At 40.1% G+C, this 20,373-nt stretch overlaps 1 long non-coding RNA gene across 1 annotated transcript; it reads right to left on the minus strand.

Moving 5' to 3' along the window:
* Window positions 1–2,162: 2,162 nt before the first annotated feature.
* Window positions 2,163–9,431, minus strand: LOC140620016 (uncharacterized). The gene is made up of 3 exons (XR_012019769.1): window positions 9,196–9,431; window positions 5,712–5,773; window positions 2,163–2,612 (listed from the first exon to the last, which is right to left on the minus strand). It is a non-coding gene; the product is annotated as an uncharacterized lncRNA (long non-coding RNA).
* Between the last annotated feature and the right edge of the window lie 10,942 nt (window positions 9,432–20,373).

Raw genomic sequence — 20,373 nt, forward strand, 5'->3', positions numbered from 1 at the left:
GCTACTGTGAATTAGTGCTGCAATGATCATGTTTGTTCAAGACCCTACTTTCAATTCTTTGGGGTAAATTTCTAGAAGTGGGATTGCTGGATCTTGTGGTCCACCATCACTTCTTACCTGAGCTATTGCAATAGCCTCCTGACTGGTCTCCCTACTCTCTCTTGTCCTAAGCCCCAGGATCATCTTATTTTTTTTCCTTAGGTGCTAAAATTATCTTTCCAATATTTGAATCAGGTCGTGTCATTTTTTTCTATTTAAACTTCTCCAATTGAGATAGCTAGTTTCTGCTTGGGATGTTCAGAGCTAGAAGAAGAGCCACTCCCAACCTTATAACAATAACATAGGAAAAAACCTCAAGTTCATGACTTTAATTGAACTCATCATGCTGCTGATGTCTTAAGGCAACCAGATGTGAGAGACAAGATGCAAGCATTTGCTTCTCTGGGGCAGATGCAGCTGCTAAGAAGAATCAAACATTTTTTATCCTTTGTACTTTATACATTTCAGAAAATCTCAACTGGGGAATATTACATTCTGAAAATTAATTTTACAGATAATTAAAGTATAATGCTTTAATTTCTAAAGCTTTTATTTCATCCATTTGCAATGAAATCTTTCTAAAATGTGCTCTACTTTACCATGCTCTATAAAATAGAATCTACATACCAATTATTGGGCTTTATTGGCTAGAGGATCACTCTGAACTGCAGGTGTTATACCATGCTAGAAGACCATCATGTCCTCAAGGGCCATTACCCATGAGAGGCCCTGAAGTTCATTTAAAGAGATACTCCTCTAGCTGATCTTCTGTTGCTTCAGGAAAGCCCTTTAAGGCTGTCCTTTTCAGTGGCATAATGCCTAGGGGATAACCTTCCCTTTGGAAAGACCAAGGCAAAGTTCCAATTACCTTAGCTCTCAGATGAAAAGTACCAGTAGACCAAGTAGGAGTGGTGTGGACTGGAACCCATCTAGGTCCCTTGTCAGTCTTGTACCCATATGATTATACTCACTTGCCCTTCCAAGGCTTTGAGAACATATCTGAGGAGCAACACACCCACTAAACTTAAGAGAGTGTGCAGCTTATCCAGATCTAGCTGTAATGCTTTCCTAGAATTCTGTGTGGTACTGTATCACAAGTTCTTACTTAACAAAGAGCTCCTTGCTAAGGATCTTTGGATCACCAGAAATCTGTGAGTGAACTCCAATAAATTCACTTTGAAATCATAGATAAAATTTTGTATGTACTTATGCCTGACTTTTCTGGGAAGAAGTTCCAATATTTTGTCAGATTCTCAGAGGAAATGAAATGGGCTAAGAAGTTACCCCTCTAACTCTTAAGAAAAAGAAGTGATTAAGTGAGTTACATTAGTCTTTTAGACAGGCTCAATCTGAGCTAAACATCAGGTGTAAACAAATTTAAGTGCAACAGTTACCTCTATGGGGTTAGCTTCTGAAGCATATATAAGCGTATATCACATTTAAGTCATAAGGTTCCCCACACAGCATCCTGCACCTTTCTTTTCTTCACTAATATACCATGGACAACTTTTTAGGCATTTTATTTTTGTGTTTATGAAACTATGCTAATCTTTTTAAGGATTACATGGGATTCTGCTGTATGACTATACCACAATTTATTTTTTTGGCACCCCCTTGATAGATATCTAGATTTTTTATTATAGTTTTGTTGTTCTTGTCATGTGAACAATGCAGCACTGCATATCTTTGTATTTTTTGGCTTTGCATAATGTATGGCAATGCCTTTTTGCTCATTCCCTTCTGACGCAAGGCATAATTATCTTTTGGCCATTTTCCAGAACGATAGGTGAAAACTGTGTCTTGTACTTTTGCTTTCTATTTTTTCCCTTAAAGATTTCCATGTATAGATGGAGTATTTGTATTTATTTTTCCATGAACTGTATGTTTCCATTTGCTTCAATAAATATATCTTTATAAGTATTATATATATTTTTAAATTATTTAAGACCTTTATTAATGGGTGCTTGCCGTTTGTTGACTTTTTTGAAAAAATCAAGTTGTAAACTTTTATTACAAATTAAAAATGAGGTTCTTAAAAATCTCAACTTGACCAGATATGAAACAATTTAAAAACCTTTAAAGGTGTATTGAGAAAAACCAGGCTAAAAACAAGCAAACAAACAAAAAAACACGTTTATCATTACCAAAAAGAGACGTCTATAGGTAAAAATAATAAAAACCCCATGCTGCATAGATAATGCAGATAGTTCTACTTATCTGGTCAATGGGCAAAAAGCAAGCTCTGAAGGTCTTCAGCTCCAATCTTTTGTTCATTTCTTATTGCTGGCATTTCATCTTCATTTCTTCGTGTTGGATGACTAAACCGGACGATGGTAGAGGTGGTAAGCCGCATTTACTGGATCCCGCCCTGCTGGGCCTCCTCAGCTGGGGGATCGGCTGCTTCTTCGGTCTCTGCCTCCTGGCGGTTTAGGGTGTTCTGGGCCTCTGCGTTGGCAATTGAAGTTGCGGCGGTACCGACGTTGAGGCGGCCGCTGACCTTGGGTCTCCTCTCCTTGATTTTCCTTATCTTCCTCGTTGCCATCCTCTCCAGGCTGTCTCGGCGAGAAGGACCCCTACAGAATCGTGGTTAACCTCGATACATAGCCTGTCTCCCTACCCTGGGCTGAAGGCAGTGCTAAACCGCTGAGCCACCTGGGCTGCCCTCCCTGCAAGTTTTTGACAGTTGTAATATTTATTTTAATATGTCACTTGATTCTTTGAGAGTATAGTAAGAGTGTGGTTCCATATGAAGAAGACAGCCAAGCTCTATTAATGAAGGCAATGCTTGGTAGGTCATATGTTTTTCTGTGAATTTCAATATGGTTTTGATAAATCATGGTTTCAATTCAATGAGTATTTGTTTTATTATCTGCACAGCTCTAAGCTAGATGTTTTACCTAACTCACTTGGAGTTTGCCAAGGACCCATTAGCAATGTGAAATATAAGTAGGAACATATTATATTAAGGGCCTGGAGGTGAGGCCAAGAAGTGCCAAGGAGGAGGAAAAAAATAGGTGAAACAGTATTCCAGGAAGAAGGACCAGCTCACCAGTGAGAAAGAGCATGGCATGTGAAAGGGACTGAAAGAAGTTGGGAGTGGATGAAATATCTAGCCTGGGATTCCTGTTAGAAGAGAGATAGGGCTGGAGATGTAAGACATGTCAGGTTATTCAGGGGCTTCATTCTATGCTAAAGAATATAGACTACCTTCAAAGAAAGAAGAGAACATTAGAGAATTCTGGCCAGGGGAGTAAGATGATGAGATACAGTATTAAAAATGGATTGGAGGAGAGGGAGAAACCTAAAGGCTGGAAGACCATTTTAACAACCCAGATGAGACATGATTGCAACTTTAACTAAAATAGTAGAAACTGGAATGGAGAGAGTTCTATCATGTGAGATGTTTTCAGAAGGAAGAATCTACCATATTTGTAAATAGATTGAATAGGATAAAGAAAGTGAAGAGTGATGTGATGTCTTTGAGCATTGAAGAGCTGATAGAGCATTTACAAAGAATAGTAGAGAAGGTTTTGAGTGCTGCATTGACATATTTGAGGTGGCCATACATCATCCACATGCAGACACTTGATAGATAGCCGGATAAAATGGATCTGAAGATTAGGAGAGAAATCTGGAATAGAGATCAGATGTGGGAGCCTCAGCACAAAGATAAGTACAGACATAGAGACAGATGAGATGGCACAGAGGGCACATGTCAAGTGAGATAAGATGAAGTGTGTGGAACCCTGGAGATCACAAATCCTTGTCAAGAAAACCAAGGGACTGTGAAATAGGAGAAGCCAAGAAAACATTGCAAAAATGATAGAGATATCAACCAGGTTAAATAAGATACAAGTCAAATAAGATACAAGTCAGATAAGATGAGTCTATTAGTTTTAGCAGAAACTTACACAATGATGGCTTCAAAAAGCTGGTGGAGATGTGAGGGAGATGGAGGGGGCATGCTGAGGAGTGGGAGGAGGATGAGAAAATGGAGGCAGTGAGCACAAACAAATACTTCTGGAAAAGTTTGGCTGTAATGGAGGTAAGAGAGAAAGGGCTGGAGGCCAGCAGCATGTGGTTGAGCAGACTTTGTGTTCTCCAGATGAACTTAAGGTGTGTTTAAAGGCTGATGGGAAAAGAGGCAAGAATTGAACACATAAGAGAAGTCGGTGGCAAGTGAAGGAAAAAGTGGTGAAGAATGACATCATCGTGGGAGGAGATAGTGGGATTCCTGAGAAGGCTGAAGGGAAGGAATCCAGAGACAGGTAGAGAAATTAGCTTGAAGAAGAGGAGGGACACCTTACCCTTTTCTTTTGTAACTAGAAAGAAAGAGCTAAGGACAAGCCCTTTTGGTAAGTATGTGCATTTGTTTGGTACCTGAAGTTCAGTAATTACTCATATGTCAATTCCTAGTGTCTCTGTGAATAAAAGAAAGAGTCATGCCCCTCCTCCCATTCACTAGTGCTCTCTCTCAAATAAATAAATAAGTCTTAAAAAATAACTATGATGAATATGTTAAATGCTGTAATGGAAAAAGTAGATATATGGCATGCATGAACAATGAATGGGTAATGTAAAGAGAGAAAAACTCTAAAGAAAAATCAAAAGCAGTTGCCAAAAGTCAAAAGCCCAGTAACATAAATAAAGAATGTCTTTGATAGGCTCATCAGTGGACTAGCACAGCTCAGGGAAGAATTAGTGACGTTGCAGGTAGGTCAATAGATAGTTCTCAAGCTGAAATTCAATGAGAAAAAAAGGAGAAAAGAATGAAAAATAGAGCAGAACATCCAAGAACCATGGGGAAATTATAAAAGGTGTAACATGCATAACTGGACTATCAGAGACAAAATAAAAAAGAGAATGGAGCAGTAGAAATATTTGAAGGAATGTCTGATAATTTTCCAAAATTATTGACAGATATCAAACCACAAATCCAAGAATTTCAGAAGGCACTGTGTCGGCTTAAATACCAAGAAATCTACAGGTAGGCATATCATATTCAAACTGCAGAAAACCAAAAACAAAGAGAAATCTGAAAGATATCAGAGTGAGAGTAAACATTTTGGCTCTAGGGGAATAAGGATAAGAATGACGGTTGATGGGATGCTCGGGGAGCTCAGAGGTTAAATGTCTTTGACTCAGATCAGGATCCCACGGTCCTGGGATCGAACCCCTCATCAGGCTCCATGCTCAGCAGGGAGTCTGCTTCTTCCTCTTCTTCTCCTCCTCCCTCTGCTCATGCTCTGTCTCAAGCACTCTCTCTCTCTCTCTCTCTCTCTCTCAAATAAATAAATAAAATCTTAAAAAAAAAAAAAAGAATGACAGTTGACTTCTCAGAAACCATGCAAGAAGAGAGTGGAGGGAAATCTTTAAAGTGTTGAGGATTGAATTTGACATCTAGAATATGCCAGAATTCTATAGCTAGCAAAGTTAGCTTTCAAAAATGAAGGAGGGGCACCTGGGTGGCTCGGTGGTTGAGCGTCTGCCTTGGGCTCAGGTCCTGATTCCAGTTCTTGGGATCAAGTCCCACATCAGGTTCCCTCTGCCTGTGTCTCTGCCTCTCTCTGTGTCTCTCATGAATAAATAAATAAAATCTTTAAAAAATGAAGGAGAAATAAAGACTTTTGAAGACAAACAAAAACTGAGGAACTTATTGCTAATAGACTTACCCTGCAAGGTTAGAGGAAAGCCTTCAGGAAGAAGGAAAATTATCTAAGTCAGAAATTGAGATCTACAAAAGAAAGGAAAAATATTATAAAAGGTATAAATAAAGATAAATTGATTCTTCACTTTTTCTTATTTTTAACTCGTCTAAAAGAGAATTGTTTAAAGGAGTTATTTTTTTAGGATTTTTATTTATTTATGAGACACACACACACACACACAGAGGCAGAGACATAGGCAGAAGGAGAAGCAGGTTCCATGCAGGAAGCTGGATGTGGGACTTGATCCTGGGACTTCGGGATCACGCCCTGAGCCAAAGACAGACATTCAACCACTGATCCACCCAGATGTCCCTGTTTAAAGGAGTTAGAACAACAATGTCCCTGTTTAAAGGAGTTAGTTTATAGCATATGGATAAGTAAGATGTCACAGGACTTGGAATATTCTAGTATAAGGTAACTGCTTTCTACATGAGGAGATAGAGTATTATTTGAGGGTGGACTTAGAGTAGTTGCAAGGTATACTGCAAAGTCTAGGATAACTACTAAAATGTGTTTAAAAGAAGTATAAATGATATAAGAGAGGAGACAGAAAATGGGATCAAATAAAATGCTCAGTTAAAACCACAGAAGGTAGAGAAAGAAGAGGAAAGAAAGTACAAATTCAGTAAATAGAAACATTTGTAAAGATGAGAGATTTTCACTAAGCTATACTGACAATGTATTTAAATGAGAGTGGCCTAAACATATCAGTTAAGAACCAGAGATTGTCAGATTAGATTTTAAAAATAGATCCAACTCAGTTTAAAAATTAAGACTCAATGTATTAAACTCATGTTTTCTAGCTTCACTAAACTCTGTGTTTTAACATCTGTTCTATGTGTCTTTTTCTAGATATATCTGCTTGACATGTCTTTTTCTAGGCGACTCAATAATATACCTTAGTCACCTTTCCTTGACTTCCAGCCTTCCTCATTGCCCTCCCTTCAGTGGAGTGTGCTTCTCAGATACAAGCCAATCAATCCAGAGTCCATGCTCCCAACCACCTCTCCCATCTGACTCTCACACTGAGTCATTATCCCCTTGCTCTACCTACCAGGACCAGGTGTCCTTATACCCTGGAGCCCACTGAAATTATTCAAACAAGCCAATCCTGAGCCTGCTTGTCCCCCCTTGCTGTTTTCATCCTGAAGAAGGCACAATAAAGACTCTTGCCAGGGGTTCTCCTCTTTCTCTGCCTCTTGACTGGCCCTGATGTTTCCCTGTGTGGCCCCTTGCAGCATGGTGTGTCCTCTCCTCTTAGGAATGGTAATAAACTATCTTTGTAATAGTAATCATCTACTGATTACTGATCTTACTTTACCTCAGGTTTTCTATCAGTACATTATACTTTGATACACTTAGATACATAAAAAGTAAAAAGATGGAGAAAGGTATATCATGATAACACTAATTTTAAGGGATTATATAAATTTCGGACAAATCGTAGCTATTGTGAGATATGAGGACATTTTTTCTAAGCCACTGCACAAGTGCCACAATGTAGTGAGCTTTCTATAAACCCTTGTAAAAAAAAAAATCCTTCATAATTTAAGGTTCCTGTCTTCCAGCATAAGGCATTAGGCTGAAGAAGATAACGTGATTCTATTTTGCATTTGTATCTGATGTATGTGCCATGCATTAAAGTGTTAAAAGTGAATGAAGATGGAGACATTTTGTGGGCTTTCTTGGATACTGACGGGCTCTGGAGGACTAATGATGAGAAAGAAGAATGACTGGAGATAGGTGGCACCCAAAGTGAATGACCTGCTGGCTGGATGGGAACATATTTACTTTCACATTGAAATAGCTGGTGAAACAGTTCCCACCTCACCACCTCCATAAGCAATGATGCAGATATAGAAGCAGGAGAGGGCTCAGCACTCTCTTTACTGTGGTGAATTATTTGCCCTAAAATGCTATTTGACATCAGGCAGGGCTTTGGGCCAGGTTGGAAGCTACAGATAAAGGGAAGTTTTGTCTTAGAAGCTGGATAGAGGGCAGTTTTACGTGCTAGAACCCAGAGGTTCCCAATCCTTTATAGAAGGTCTGTGTCCTCTGGACCTGTCTACAAATAATCATGACATTATTTACCCATTCTAGGGAGAGTAAGAAGCCAAACATTTTACATAGTGAGCTGTCATAAATAAGATTATTTATGTTATGGACAGGGACACCAGCTTTTGTAGTTAATTATTATTACCATTAAACATGATTATTAACCAGTGTCCTAACTCCTTACTCCTTTTCCCTCACATTTGAATACCCTCAACCCTCTCGGATCTCTCTTTTCTTGACTTGCTTAGCTTTCTATGCCTCTCTCTTTGAGTGAGAGTGACTAGCTTGTCTACTCTTGGACACTGCTTTTGTTTATTTTGTAATTATCCTGAAAAAAAAACTTAACCTTCCTTGAGTTGGGTCTAAGAATTCTATCATTCATCAGTGAGTCCTACTGAATTAATTTGGCCAACACATAGCAGAGCATCAGAGCATGCCTGCTCTGAAAATCTGTGAACCGTTACACGTGTATAAACCCTTAGGATTTTTCATTCTTTTCTTACTCTTCTACTGTTACTTTTCTTTAAAAGATCCCTTTTCTTTTCATTCCTACGTCAACTTCTCCCTTCTCATAAAAAGTGGGAAAAAAGTTTATAATTTAGTTTAGGGTTTTTTTTTTTTTTCATGAGACCATGGGTATAAAGCACTTAATATGGTACCTGCCATCGAGTGGATGGACAGGAAACACTGACTTTCCTGCCCTTCTCTAGGGGAGATTAAAGCAAACACACAAACACCTTCTTGCTTTCTGGCTTTCTTTTTTGATGCCTTCTTGGAAGAAGGTGCATCTGTAAGAATCCAAACAATATGATTTTATTCTGGGACCCTTCTGTTTCCTTCCTCTAAGGCCTTGATGTGGTTCCTAAACCCCTGCCCCCCAGGTTGAACCCATCTCAGCCCAGGGGTGTTTTTCTCTTTTTGAGAACCCAGCCAGGAGCCCTGAGTATGGGGCTGGACCCTGGCTGAGTCTGATGGAGTGCTCTCCTTCAGATGGCATCACTCTCTTCTCCTTAGCCCCCAATGGCCCCTAGTAGACTGAGTCCTCAGGACAAATTTTCCTTCTACTCCATTGGTCCAGGATAAGTCTTTTTAAAAGTGCATTCTTTGAAGAAAATTCAAGTTGATGTGGGATTTGGGGGAAAACAAATAAGCCCAATTTTATGTGGTGGGATTTTATTCCCTCCCCCACCATCCACACACCACAATCTAAACAGTCAAGACTCTTCTTTCTCTCCTCACACATGGCTGGAAAGGGAGACCTTTGAAAGGCAGAGGGAAGAGTCATCCAAGTTATGCTATGATAGTCCTAGAAAGACTTCTATTTGCTTCCTTCTGACGAAAATGCAAGACCCCTGTGTACATTAATGGTACACAGGAAGGCTCCATTACTGACCTTGCAAGATGGTCAGCATGCAGTGTGATTGGAGGACTTTTGCAGCCACACAGCCACGTGGAGTTGCCAGAACTCCAGTGACCACTGAGGGCAACAGGGAGCTAAGGTTGGACAGGTAATTCCTCTTCTAAAAACAAAGCAAAAAAGTCTTTGTGCCACATGATTTCCTTTGTATGAGATTGTAGAAAAAGTGAAACTGTCTTGACAGAAAGTAGATTAGCAGTTGCCTGGGGCAGGGGTGGATGCAAAGGTGCAAAGAAACATGAGAGAACTTTCTTAGATAATACAAACGTTCTACATCTTGATTGTGATGGTGGTTAGATGACATGGCAACGGTCATTGAATTGTGCATTTAAAATTACACTGCAATAAGTAGCTACTTAAAAAAAGGGATGCCTGGGTGGCTCGGTCAGTTAAGCGTCTGCCTTCAGCTCAGGTCATGATCCCAGGGTCCTGGGATGGAGCCCTGCATCAGGCTCCCTACTTACCAGAAAGCCTGGTTCTCTTATTCCCTTTGCTGCCCCCGCCCCCAATTTGTGCTCTCTTTCTCTCTCAAATAAATAAATAAAATCTTTTAAAACATTTTAAATTAAAAATTTTAAAAAACATGTAAGACATCCTCACTTAAAATGGATGGGAGAGCCAAGGGTGCAAACTAAACCAGCTCCCTCCATCTCTCTCCTCCCTACATCTCCTAGGGACCGCCTCCTTTGGAGAACCATGGTCTGGATGTCCTGGTCATTGCCTAAAGAGAAGGAGCCCCACCAAGTGGTACAGATTGCCTTGCTTATTTTCTCTTTCTCATTTTCCTTGAGGGTCCGGGAGTGTTGTGGAGGAAAACAGCAGTACATTGTAATAATGGAAAAAATCTAGAATCATGTTCAAATCTCCTCTCCTCCCACCTAGGCCTTCTTGAGAACCAAGTGGAATCATACCAAAATCCCCAGATTCCATTTCCCCATATCTATCTCAACAGAGGTGCTGTGGCATTCCTTCTCCTTTGCCGTTTTGCTGGGACTGGAGAATATGGCACCTTACCCTGGCACTGTCTGTCCTCTTGTAGAGAGTGGTGCCATTAGGCCAACCTTGAAGACCCTCTTCAGCTTCTATGCCCACATTGTTTCTTTAAGAACGTCTCTTCAGTTCTTTTGGAGGTTCCAGAACTCATAGCATAATATATCTCTATATGTTTTATTAATCTCAGGGACTCAGGATTGGGCTGAAATTTATTAGAGAAAATTTAATTCATTGCACAATTTAATTGCAACCTTGAAGAGATTCCTGAGGGACATTTAAAAAAAAACTTTTACTTGAAAATTTAATGAAATAACCCAATTGGTCATTAATCTGGCTGGGTAGTTGATGGGGAATGTGTTCACACCTGCAGTGACGTATACTCCAGACTTCATCCAATTATAAATCTCTGTGACCTCAACTCACCTACCAGTGTCACTGAAAGTCATTAAAATGTTTTAAATCCACAAAACCCTTAAGGGATATCTTTATAATTACAGTTACATATAAAACTTTGTGAAGTAAGTGAACAATTCTGAAGTCGCTCTACAACAAACACCAAAACGATGAGGAGGTGCATTAAAACTGAAATTCTACTTCCTTCAATTAACAAGGAAATGTGTTCATTGCTTATAACTTTTATTTATTTTTAAATCAACTTATAATCATTATGAAAAGACATTTCTTAAAGAAAATTCTACTAAATCCAGCTTCCCTTTTGATATTGGGTGGGGGCATGGTTACCCATTGAAACCTCATTCTCTCAGGAGAACATGAGGGAAGATCAGGAGCCCAATGGGGCTTCTATTTGTTGAGTCAGGTTTTGGACACTTGAGGACCAGGTCACTATGGCTGGACTTTGTGACTTCTTATTTCATAATGTCTATTTCTTTATGATAAATTCTTAAAATGGAAGGAGCTTATAATCATCTTTGGTGAGAGCTGAAGTGAATCCTATTTTGGAGGACAAAAATCCCAAAGGATAGGCCCAGGGGTGGCCGTTCATTAAGAAAGCATCCTTGGGACCCTCAGCAAAGAAGAAAGGACAATATGGGAGCTGACCTGGTTCTAAGGTAACGAGTAGAAAGTATCCCCCACATCATGGCCTGAGGGCTCCTGGTTGCTCCATGAGAGAGAAGGGGAAATCATATTTCACTTGGTGACACAGCCTCACCCAATACCTGGAATATGCCTATTGAATGCACAGCATTTCTTACTTGTAAGTATCCTTAATGCTATTTTTTGGGGATATGAGTAATAAAATTGTGTCTGGGGCAGCCCGGGTGGCTCAGCGGTTTAGCGCCATGTTCAGCCCAGGGCGTGATCTTGGAGACCAGGGATCGAGTCCCATGTCAGGCTCCCTGCATGGAGTCTGCTTCTCCCTCTGCCTCTCTCTCTCTCTCTCATTCTCTCTCTCTCTCTTCTCTGTGTGTCTAATGAATAAGTAAATAAAATATTTTTTAAAAAACATTTAAAAAATAAAAATTAAAAATAAAGTTGTTTCTGAGGGCTTGTTCTGTGTCAGACACTCTGGTAAGCATCTTCACACATATTAGCTCATTTACTCCTGAATATAGCCTTGTGAGGCAGATGGTGTTAGCCTCAGTTTACAGATTATGTTTAAATAATGAAACCCAGTAAAAACAACTGTCAGATTTGCCTTCCATGGATAGCAGGGTAGAGTCCACAGAGCCTGCAGATCACTGCATTGAGCCTCCTATCCAGCGTGCTCCAGGGGCTTGCTCCCATGACCCATCCTGATGGGGACAGCTCTCCTGGCTCTTTACTAGTGCTCTTCTGCTGTCTAGGAGATGAATTCTATCTTCCTGGCCCAAGGACCCACTAATTTTCATGAGAAGATATTAGCACAGCAGAAGGCTATTCCGTCCCAGCACCACTAGGTTCCAACCCTCTCCTCATAAAGTTCTGGGCAGTGTTTTGTTTTGCTTTCTATTTTTGTTGGAGTTAGTGGCGGCATATCATTTCTCCTCATGTTGTTTTGTCCCTGATAAAACTGCCTCTCCTTCACCAGCCTTGGAGGCTTGTTGCCTATTCTCTCCAAGTACAGTAAGAACATTTTTGATGCAGATTTAAATACAAATGCACCGTGTCTCAAGCTTTTTAGACTGATAACAGTAATTCCATTCTTTGTGATATCCTAGATTTTGAGAAGAAAAAAGCAAAACCTTCAGACTCATAAAACCTGCATTGCTGTAAAATAAGTCCGTTTGTCTTTGGTCATCATAAAACCCAGGCTTTTCTTCTTCTAGAGCCTGGCAGATCATGAAGGGTTTCTCTTGTAACACAGGCTAGTTTCTGTCTGTGCTGAACATTTGCTCTAGTTTGTCCTTGGTGTGCTTCAGCTCAGGAAGGAAAGCACCTTGATAGTTATTCTCGTAAGTTCACGTTGTGAAAAAGAAAATGTTTCCAAAGGACTTGACATATTTGTGCCCAGTATATGTTGGCAGGAGGAAGATCCTAGCCCGTTGTCCTGGGGACCTCTCCAGCCTTGGGCCATACTGCCCTGCTGCAGGTCATCTATTTCTCATTCACATCTACAGCTACAGAAATTTCCCCATTGTTTAGAGCCTCTGTTTAGAGCCTTGTGGGCAGGGGCTTTTTATGAATTGCTGCTTCTTGTTTCTGAAGATTCCTAGCACCTATCAGAGCCATTGTGGGATCAGTGTTGATTCTGTCCCAAATTCTTATTTTCTGTTCCAGTGTCATCACTTCCTTAGATGATTTCTGTTTGTTTCTATCATCAGGAAAAGTATTTGGCTTTCTCTTGTCTATACCAGGGCAAACCAATTCTATTTTATCTTATAAGTGTCACTACTGATAAGAGGTAGTTCCTGGGGAACAACAAAACATGGCTGAGCTGGGACTGCTGGACAGTGGAAAGGCACCTGGCTTATACCTCTTAACAGTCTTGATTCTGGGTTAGACCTGCACAGGGCAGGCGTTCCAGTGAATGTAGGGGGGTAGGCACCTGCTTCCAGGTAAGAAGGGGTGACCATTTCTGGTAATCACTGTGCTTATTATCAGAGTCAATTTTGTCCAAATTCTTGTACTGTGGTTTATTACCACATAGTTCTCTTGAGGCTAAACCTTTTAAGAAAAAATACACCTCTCGGTTACGTGTTTTACAGTTCAGACATTTTCTGTTTTCTTGCCATCACTGGTTGGCTTGTAGCTGGGAAGTTTTAATATTTTCAAGAGCAAAAAGATCAATCAATAAAATGGGGTAAATTGTCTGTAGTTATATCATAACTCAGATATCATCACTTAAATTGGACAATAATTTGCTTGCTTTCAGGAAAACATTTTCTTTAAAAAAATTTTTATTTATTTATTTGAGAGAGCGAGAGAGAGTATGAGCAGGTGAGGGGCAGAGGAGGAAGCAGGCTCCCCACTGAGCTGGGAGCTCCATACAGGGCCCATATGGGGCCTGTTGTGGGGCCTGATTTGAAGACCCCAAGATGATGACCTGAGCCAAAAGGCAGACACGTGATTGGCTGAGCCACCCAGGTGCCCCACTCTCAAGGAAAACTTTGAAGCCTCAAACCTAAGAGAAGTTTTTATGTGAAAAAACAAACCAAAACACTAGAATAAATTATAACCTGGCTAAGTGTTATCAGTGCTTTTAAACTCTCTACTAATTAAATCTTAATGAAATCTGAAAAACAAAACCCAAAACCAATCTTACCTGAGAGGTGATTTTTTTTTAAATCATTATATTTTATTTTATTTTATTTTTTATATAAATTTATTTTTTATTGGTGTTCAATTTGCCAACATATAGAATAACACCCAGTGCTCATCCCATCAAGTGCCCCCCTCAGTGCCCGTCACCCAGTCACCCCCACCCCCTGACCACCTCCCTTTCCACCCCCCTAGTTCGTTTCCCAGAGTTAGGAGTCTTGAGAGGTGATTTCTTAATACAAGAACATACTTCTTAATTCAAGGTATGATGGAAATAATTGCTTTTAGGGCCTATCTTAATATGTCCATGTGGTCAGAAAAGAACAAGAAGTGTCATTCAAATTAATAACCAGAATGGGGTTTTTCCCTCACCTATTCTATATGCCAAGTCCAGAGGAAATTAGGGGTGGAAAGTAAACTTTTGCCATTTATATTTTAGGCAAACTACCTCTTAGGGTATTTGCAATTGGAAGGTGCCAGTTATTTCAGCTGCGTTCCTTTCCATTTGTGACACATTTTGAAAAATCATCCAGGTTGAAAAACAATATATATTAACTAAACATTTGAGTCTTTTCTTTTGAGACATGTAAGACCTTAATTAAGCCCATTTTTTCCTTTTTTTACTGTTTACTCTTAATAAAGACATAACTTTATGAATCACAATATCATATTAAAATAGGCATGGACTTATTAAGCAAGGGACTTGCTGTAGGGGTTGGAGTAAAATTAACCCAATAGGAACTTGTCATAGCTCTGCAGTTTCTAGAACTGACAGCTGGAATGGAGATCTGTTGTTTTATAAGACATAAGTCATTTTACAACTTTTAAACAGTGACCGCATTATGAGACATTTTCATGAGTTTGTATTTCTGATAAAATCTCTTTCATTATTTTTGGACTGAAGTTTTGAAAACGAACACACACATTATATAGACAGATTCAAGGCTGAAGTTGTAAATGAAACCAGGTTATTTCAATTGGATTACTCGAGTCAGTTGAGATTATGAGCAGTTTCTGGGGGTGTGGGGGTAGAGATATATTTCCATGTTATTGTTCTTTTCAGCTTTGAAATAGGACTTAGGTTAATGTATAGCCAGCCCCTCACAGAGAAGGAAACAGAACCACATTGGTTCATTTAAGTAATCAAACACTAGATGGCGCTGTCCCCCAAAGGAATTAACTGGAATACTAAATTTTTTAAAGCCTGTTGTCAGTGGTTAGTTTGTTATTTTGTGTTTTCCATAAGTTAGATAAATATTTCCTTTACTTTTTGTTCTTAATGAAGTTTTAACTTTATGAATAAGCATCTGCACTTGAAACAAACATGGACTTCTCGAATAATGTAACTCTAACTAAGATGTTAGGTAAAGGTAAATAACAGGATAGTAACTTTTATGTTTCATGGTACCAAAAACAGACTCATGGAACTTGGTTCCCTTTCTGTCGTTGTTAGCAAACTTTTTTTTATTTTTTTAAATAATTTATTTATTTATTCATGAGAGACACACACACACACACAGAGGCAGAGACGTAGGCAGAGGGAGAAGCAGGCTCCATGCAGGAAGCCCGATGTGGGACTTGATCCCCAGACCTGGGATCACAACCTGAGCTACCCAGGCGTCCCACAAACTTTATTTTTAGAACAGTTTTAGATTTACAGAAAAATTTCATACGTGATACAGCAAGTTCCCATATACCTTGCATGCAATTCCCCCTACTGTGGCACATTTGTCACAATTAATGAACTGATACTGATGCATTATTATTAACTAAAGTCCATACTTTATTCAGATTTCCTTAGATTTTACCTAATGTCCTTTTTCAGTTCTGGGATCCCATCCAGGCAACCACATGAAATTAAGCCTTGTGTCTCCTTAGGCTCCTCTTTGCTGTGACAATTTCTCAGACTGTCTTCATTTCTAATGACCGTGAAGATTTTGAGTGTTACTGGTTGGGTAGTTTATAAGATGCTTCTGCATTGGAATGTATCTGATGTTTCCTATGATTAGGCTGGGATGATATATTTAGAGGAGGAAGACCACAGAGGTTAAGTACCATTTTATCCTATCAAGGATCATAATGTCAAGGAGATTATTCATTGTTACTACTGTTGACTTTTATTACCTGGCCGAGGCAGTCTTTGTCAGGGTTCTTCACTCTCAAAATACCTTTTCCCTTCCTTGTCTGCTTTGGAAGGAAGTCATTACACACAATGACCACTTAAGGAGTGGGATGCAATGCTTCGCTTCTTTGAAGGAGAAATATTTACATAAATTATTTGGAATTCTCCTGCATGGGAAAATTTTCTCTTCTCCACTTATTTATTTGTCAAATTATTTATTTATAGTGCAGACTCATAAATTTTTATTTTACACTTGGTTATAATCCAATACTACTTGATTTATTTAGCTACTCAAATTTTTCCAGCTTTGGCCTTTGGGAGCTCTTTCACTTGGTTCCTGTGTCCCTTTGACATGTCTTCTTCATCATTGTGAGTTTGTTTTTTTTAAGCAATCTGTTTGCTTTGTAATAGATTTTGTTTGGTCTACAAACAGAATTTAGCTCCATTATTCTTTGAGCATTTCTCTTTTCCATTATCAAAGTTATAGACAATAATGAAAATTGAAAGAAGAAAAAAAGTGCAATACAATGTTTATTACTTGAGTGTGTTCTCTTGAAGTGCCTTCTTTTCCTTTTTTCTTCCTTTTTTCTTCCTCCTTCTTTGCATCCTTTTCACCATTTCTTTTTTTTTAAAGGTTTAATTGTTCTTTGTAAATAATTCATATTTGGGTTATTTCTATTTAACAATACGTGGTGAACATTTTCCTGCCTCATTAATATATATCACTTAAAATGTTCTACATAGATCAATCAACCTTTCCTTTTAATTGATTAAAATTGGCTCATAAATACCCTCAGTGTATTGCATGATTCTGGTTGCATAGCAGGTCTTTAACACACAGGGACAGAATAAATTAGCTATTTAGAGAGTTTGGATATTTTTGAATTATAAATAATGATGAAAAGAGTGTGTTTGAGTCTATGAGTTACTTAAATACTTTTACATACTTAAGATTTCTAGAAATTGAGCTGAGTCCAATAATAGCATATTTTTGAAGCTCTTAATTCATGATTAGATTTTACAAAATTGGGCAAATTATATGAGGCTAATCATTGAAAGAAAGGGAAAAATATCATCCAGACTATCCAAATAAGCAAGGGGTCTCTGGTTGAGAATCTCATCAGAATGGGCTGATTAGTGAGACGTAAGACTTGTCAGAGATGTAATGCCTAATTCAGAGAGGGGGAGCTGCCTTTCTCAGCATGCATCCGCACTGCTATGCTGAAACTTGGGGAAGTTGTGTGACCAGTTTATTTCAACTTTGCTCAACACAGGACAGGAGGAGACGAATCCATATCTCGGGCAGCACTGGTCACATAACCTCACGCACTGTCGTAGGTGGGCAAAACAGTGAGAATTTGTATTTCTCCTAAGCAATCTGCTTAATTACACTTCAGTGCTAGCCACAATATTCATTAAAAAGAACATAGGGGCACCTGGGTGGCTTAGTCAGATGGGCATCTGCCTTCTGCCCAGATCATGATCCCAGGGTCCTGGGATCGAGCCCCACATCTATTCATGCTCCCTGGTCAGGGGAGAGTCTGCTTCTCCCTCTCCCTCTGCTGCTCCCCTCTCCGCAGCCCTGCTTGTGCTCTCTTTCTTTCTCTAAAGTAAATACAATCTTTAAAAAATAGAAAGTTAAATAGTAGCCTGAAAACCCCAGAAAATACTAGAAGTTAGACTCCTACATTTGATACGAGGTAATTTATTGAAAGAATAAGAGGATATTTCCTTCTGTCCTTTTTAAAAAGTTTTAAAATTATTTTTCTCTTGCAAGAGAGGGTTCAGTCCCTGTGTTGCATTACTGGGTATAATAACACGGGAGTCTCTTTATGGGGTTGCACATTCAGGTTTTAAACTCAGGCCTATTGTTGAATGTTGGTTTGGGGAAATGCATCTAGTGGGGATGCACTAATTTCAAGTTTTGCTCTATGAGGAGGAGCTCGAGGTGCTCTCACCTCTTCCTCTGCCACAAGTTTACATCTTCTGGACAGAGAGCCCTATTTTCTCATTCCCAGCACGCATCCCAGAAGCTTGTGCATGGGGGAATTCACTACTTAAAGGGAGTCTTTGTTAACATTATTGATAAATAAAGATGGAAGTATAATAATGCTTCTACACTAATAGAATAATAATAAAAGTATTTTCTTCTTATTTGACTCTTTGGAGTTGAGAGTTTTAAATTGATTCTTAAATTTTCATTCTCTATTTCTCTTGATTTCCTACCACAGCGGAGCAGCTCTCTGCAGTATGATTTGGCTATTTTTAAAGCTGTTGACAGATGGGAAGCTGCTGCTGGAGAGATAAGTGACAACAGAATTGCTGGGGTGTGCGTGTGCGAGGTGAGGGTGAGGTGTGTGTCTAGGTGTTCGTTAGTATGAAGTGCACTCCAACGAGAGTCCAGCACCTGGCACAGTGCCTACACACGGCAGGCGATCGATAAATAAATATTAGCTGATCGAGTAAATGGGCGAACAGCTGGTATCTTATTGTTATACTTTTCCCATAGTTGAGATCAATTCACTCCTTCTGATCCACGAGTTCTGGTTTTCTTTAGGGATAAAAGTAATTTTATTTTTTTTAATTTTTTTTTTTAATAATTTTAAATGACATTAACCACAAAATCCCACAATTGCTGAAGATTCTGGCAAGTGGTAATAGGAAAGCATTCTGTCTCTGAGATAATTGTATGTTAAAAAAAAAAAAAAAAGGCTTGGGCAGCCCGGGTGGCTCAGCGGTTTGGCACTGCCTTCAGCCCAGGGCGTGATCCTGGAGACCCGGGATCGAGACCTACATCGGGCTCCCTGCGTGGAACCTGCTTCTCCCTCTGCCTGTGTCTCTGCCTCTCTCTCTGTTATCTCATGAATAAATAAATAAAATCTTTAAAAAAAAAAAAAAGGCTTGGTGTACTTACATATCCCTTGGAATAATGATATGGTGAAAGATGATCGCTATTAATAATTATTACTGCCTGTGTATGTGTGTGTACGCTCATGTGCCCGGGCCTGTGGCCCCAAACATCCAGCTGGTTGTATTTGTCCATCCTAAGAATCAGAGGTTGCTCTGGCCTGCTGCTGCTCCAGAGCTCTCTATCCATCGATTCCCCCTCTGACAGATGCCTTAGGAAGCTGCGGGGGCAGGGGGTGGGCAGCTGCCAGGTTCAGTGAGGCCCTAGCTCCGTGTGCCCGGCGGGCAGTCCTGTGCCTGCCTGGCAAGTAGTTGAGGCACTGCAGCTTTTCACCTCTGAAAAGGTTCCCTTCTCACCTTTCTTTTTCCCCCTCTGGCTTAAATTGACCTTTTTTTAAGCCTCACTCAGCAGCCAGTTGGAACTGGACCTTGCCCAGGCCTCCAGGTGCTGTTCTCTCCCTCCCAGTAACCTTGGCTTCCAGCACCTGTCTGTCTGTGCACTGTGACAGCCTTCCCCATTACTGCAGCCGGCAAAGTCCCTGGTAGACTGGGACGCACTTTCAGATCATTGTCTTCCCTGATACTCACCAGTCCTGTCTGCCCAGCAGAGTAGGTCGTGAGCAAAGTAAGGCTAGAGAGGTTCAAACAGCCTTTGGGTTGGGCCAGACAGGGCCTGGCCCCGGAACTGAGCCCCTGTCCGGTGCCATGCAGCTGCAAGAAGGAGCTGGAAGCAGTGTGTGGGCTTTGATGCTCTCTGTAAGGAAACGTGGAGATCGTAACTGCTCTCTGCCCTTGATGCAGCTTGGGGTCATCTGGTCGCCTCTTTACTCCATCTTCTCCTTGGAGAGACTGAGTATTATGGTTGCATTGTGTCACCCTCAGACACATTGAGTGTAACCTCCAGTAACTCAGAACTTGAGTGTATTTGGAAAGAAGGTCTTTACAGAGGTCATTAAGGTAAAATGAGTTGCGCCCTAATCGAATATAACTGGTATGTATAAGAAAAAGAGGTTAGATCACAGACATATGCAGAGGGAAGAGCTTGTGAGGACACAGGGAGAAGGTGAACGTCTGCAAGCCAACGAGAGAGGCCTCAGAAGGAACCAACCCAGCCAATGCCTTTGATCTTGGACTTTTAGCCTCCAGAATTGTGAGAAATAAATTTCTGTTGTTCAGAACACCTCCCCCCACCCCCAAGTCAGTGGTGCTTTGTTATGGCAGCCCTAGCAGACTCCTGTATTCAGCTTTAACAGCAGTCCTTACCGTGGCTTTACATCCTTTATACCAGAAGCATCCCTCAGGCTGGAGCAGAAGCACTGCTCTGCCTCCTTCCCTATTAGCTCATGGGGAACATCCTCAAATCCCTTCTCTTTAGCTCTTTGTAATCCTTTCTCCCCCACCACTCTCCAGATGCAGTTGAAGTTTAAAAGGGT

This window comes from Canis lupus, chromosome 28, assembly GCF_048164855.1.
Source record: "Canis lupus baileyi chromosome 28, mCanLup2.hap1, whole genome shotgun sequence".
In the NCBI taxonomy this organism is placed as follows: Eukaryota; Metazoa; Chordata; class Mammalia; order Carnivora; family Canidae; genus Canis; species Canis lupus.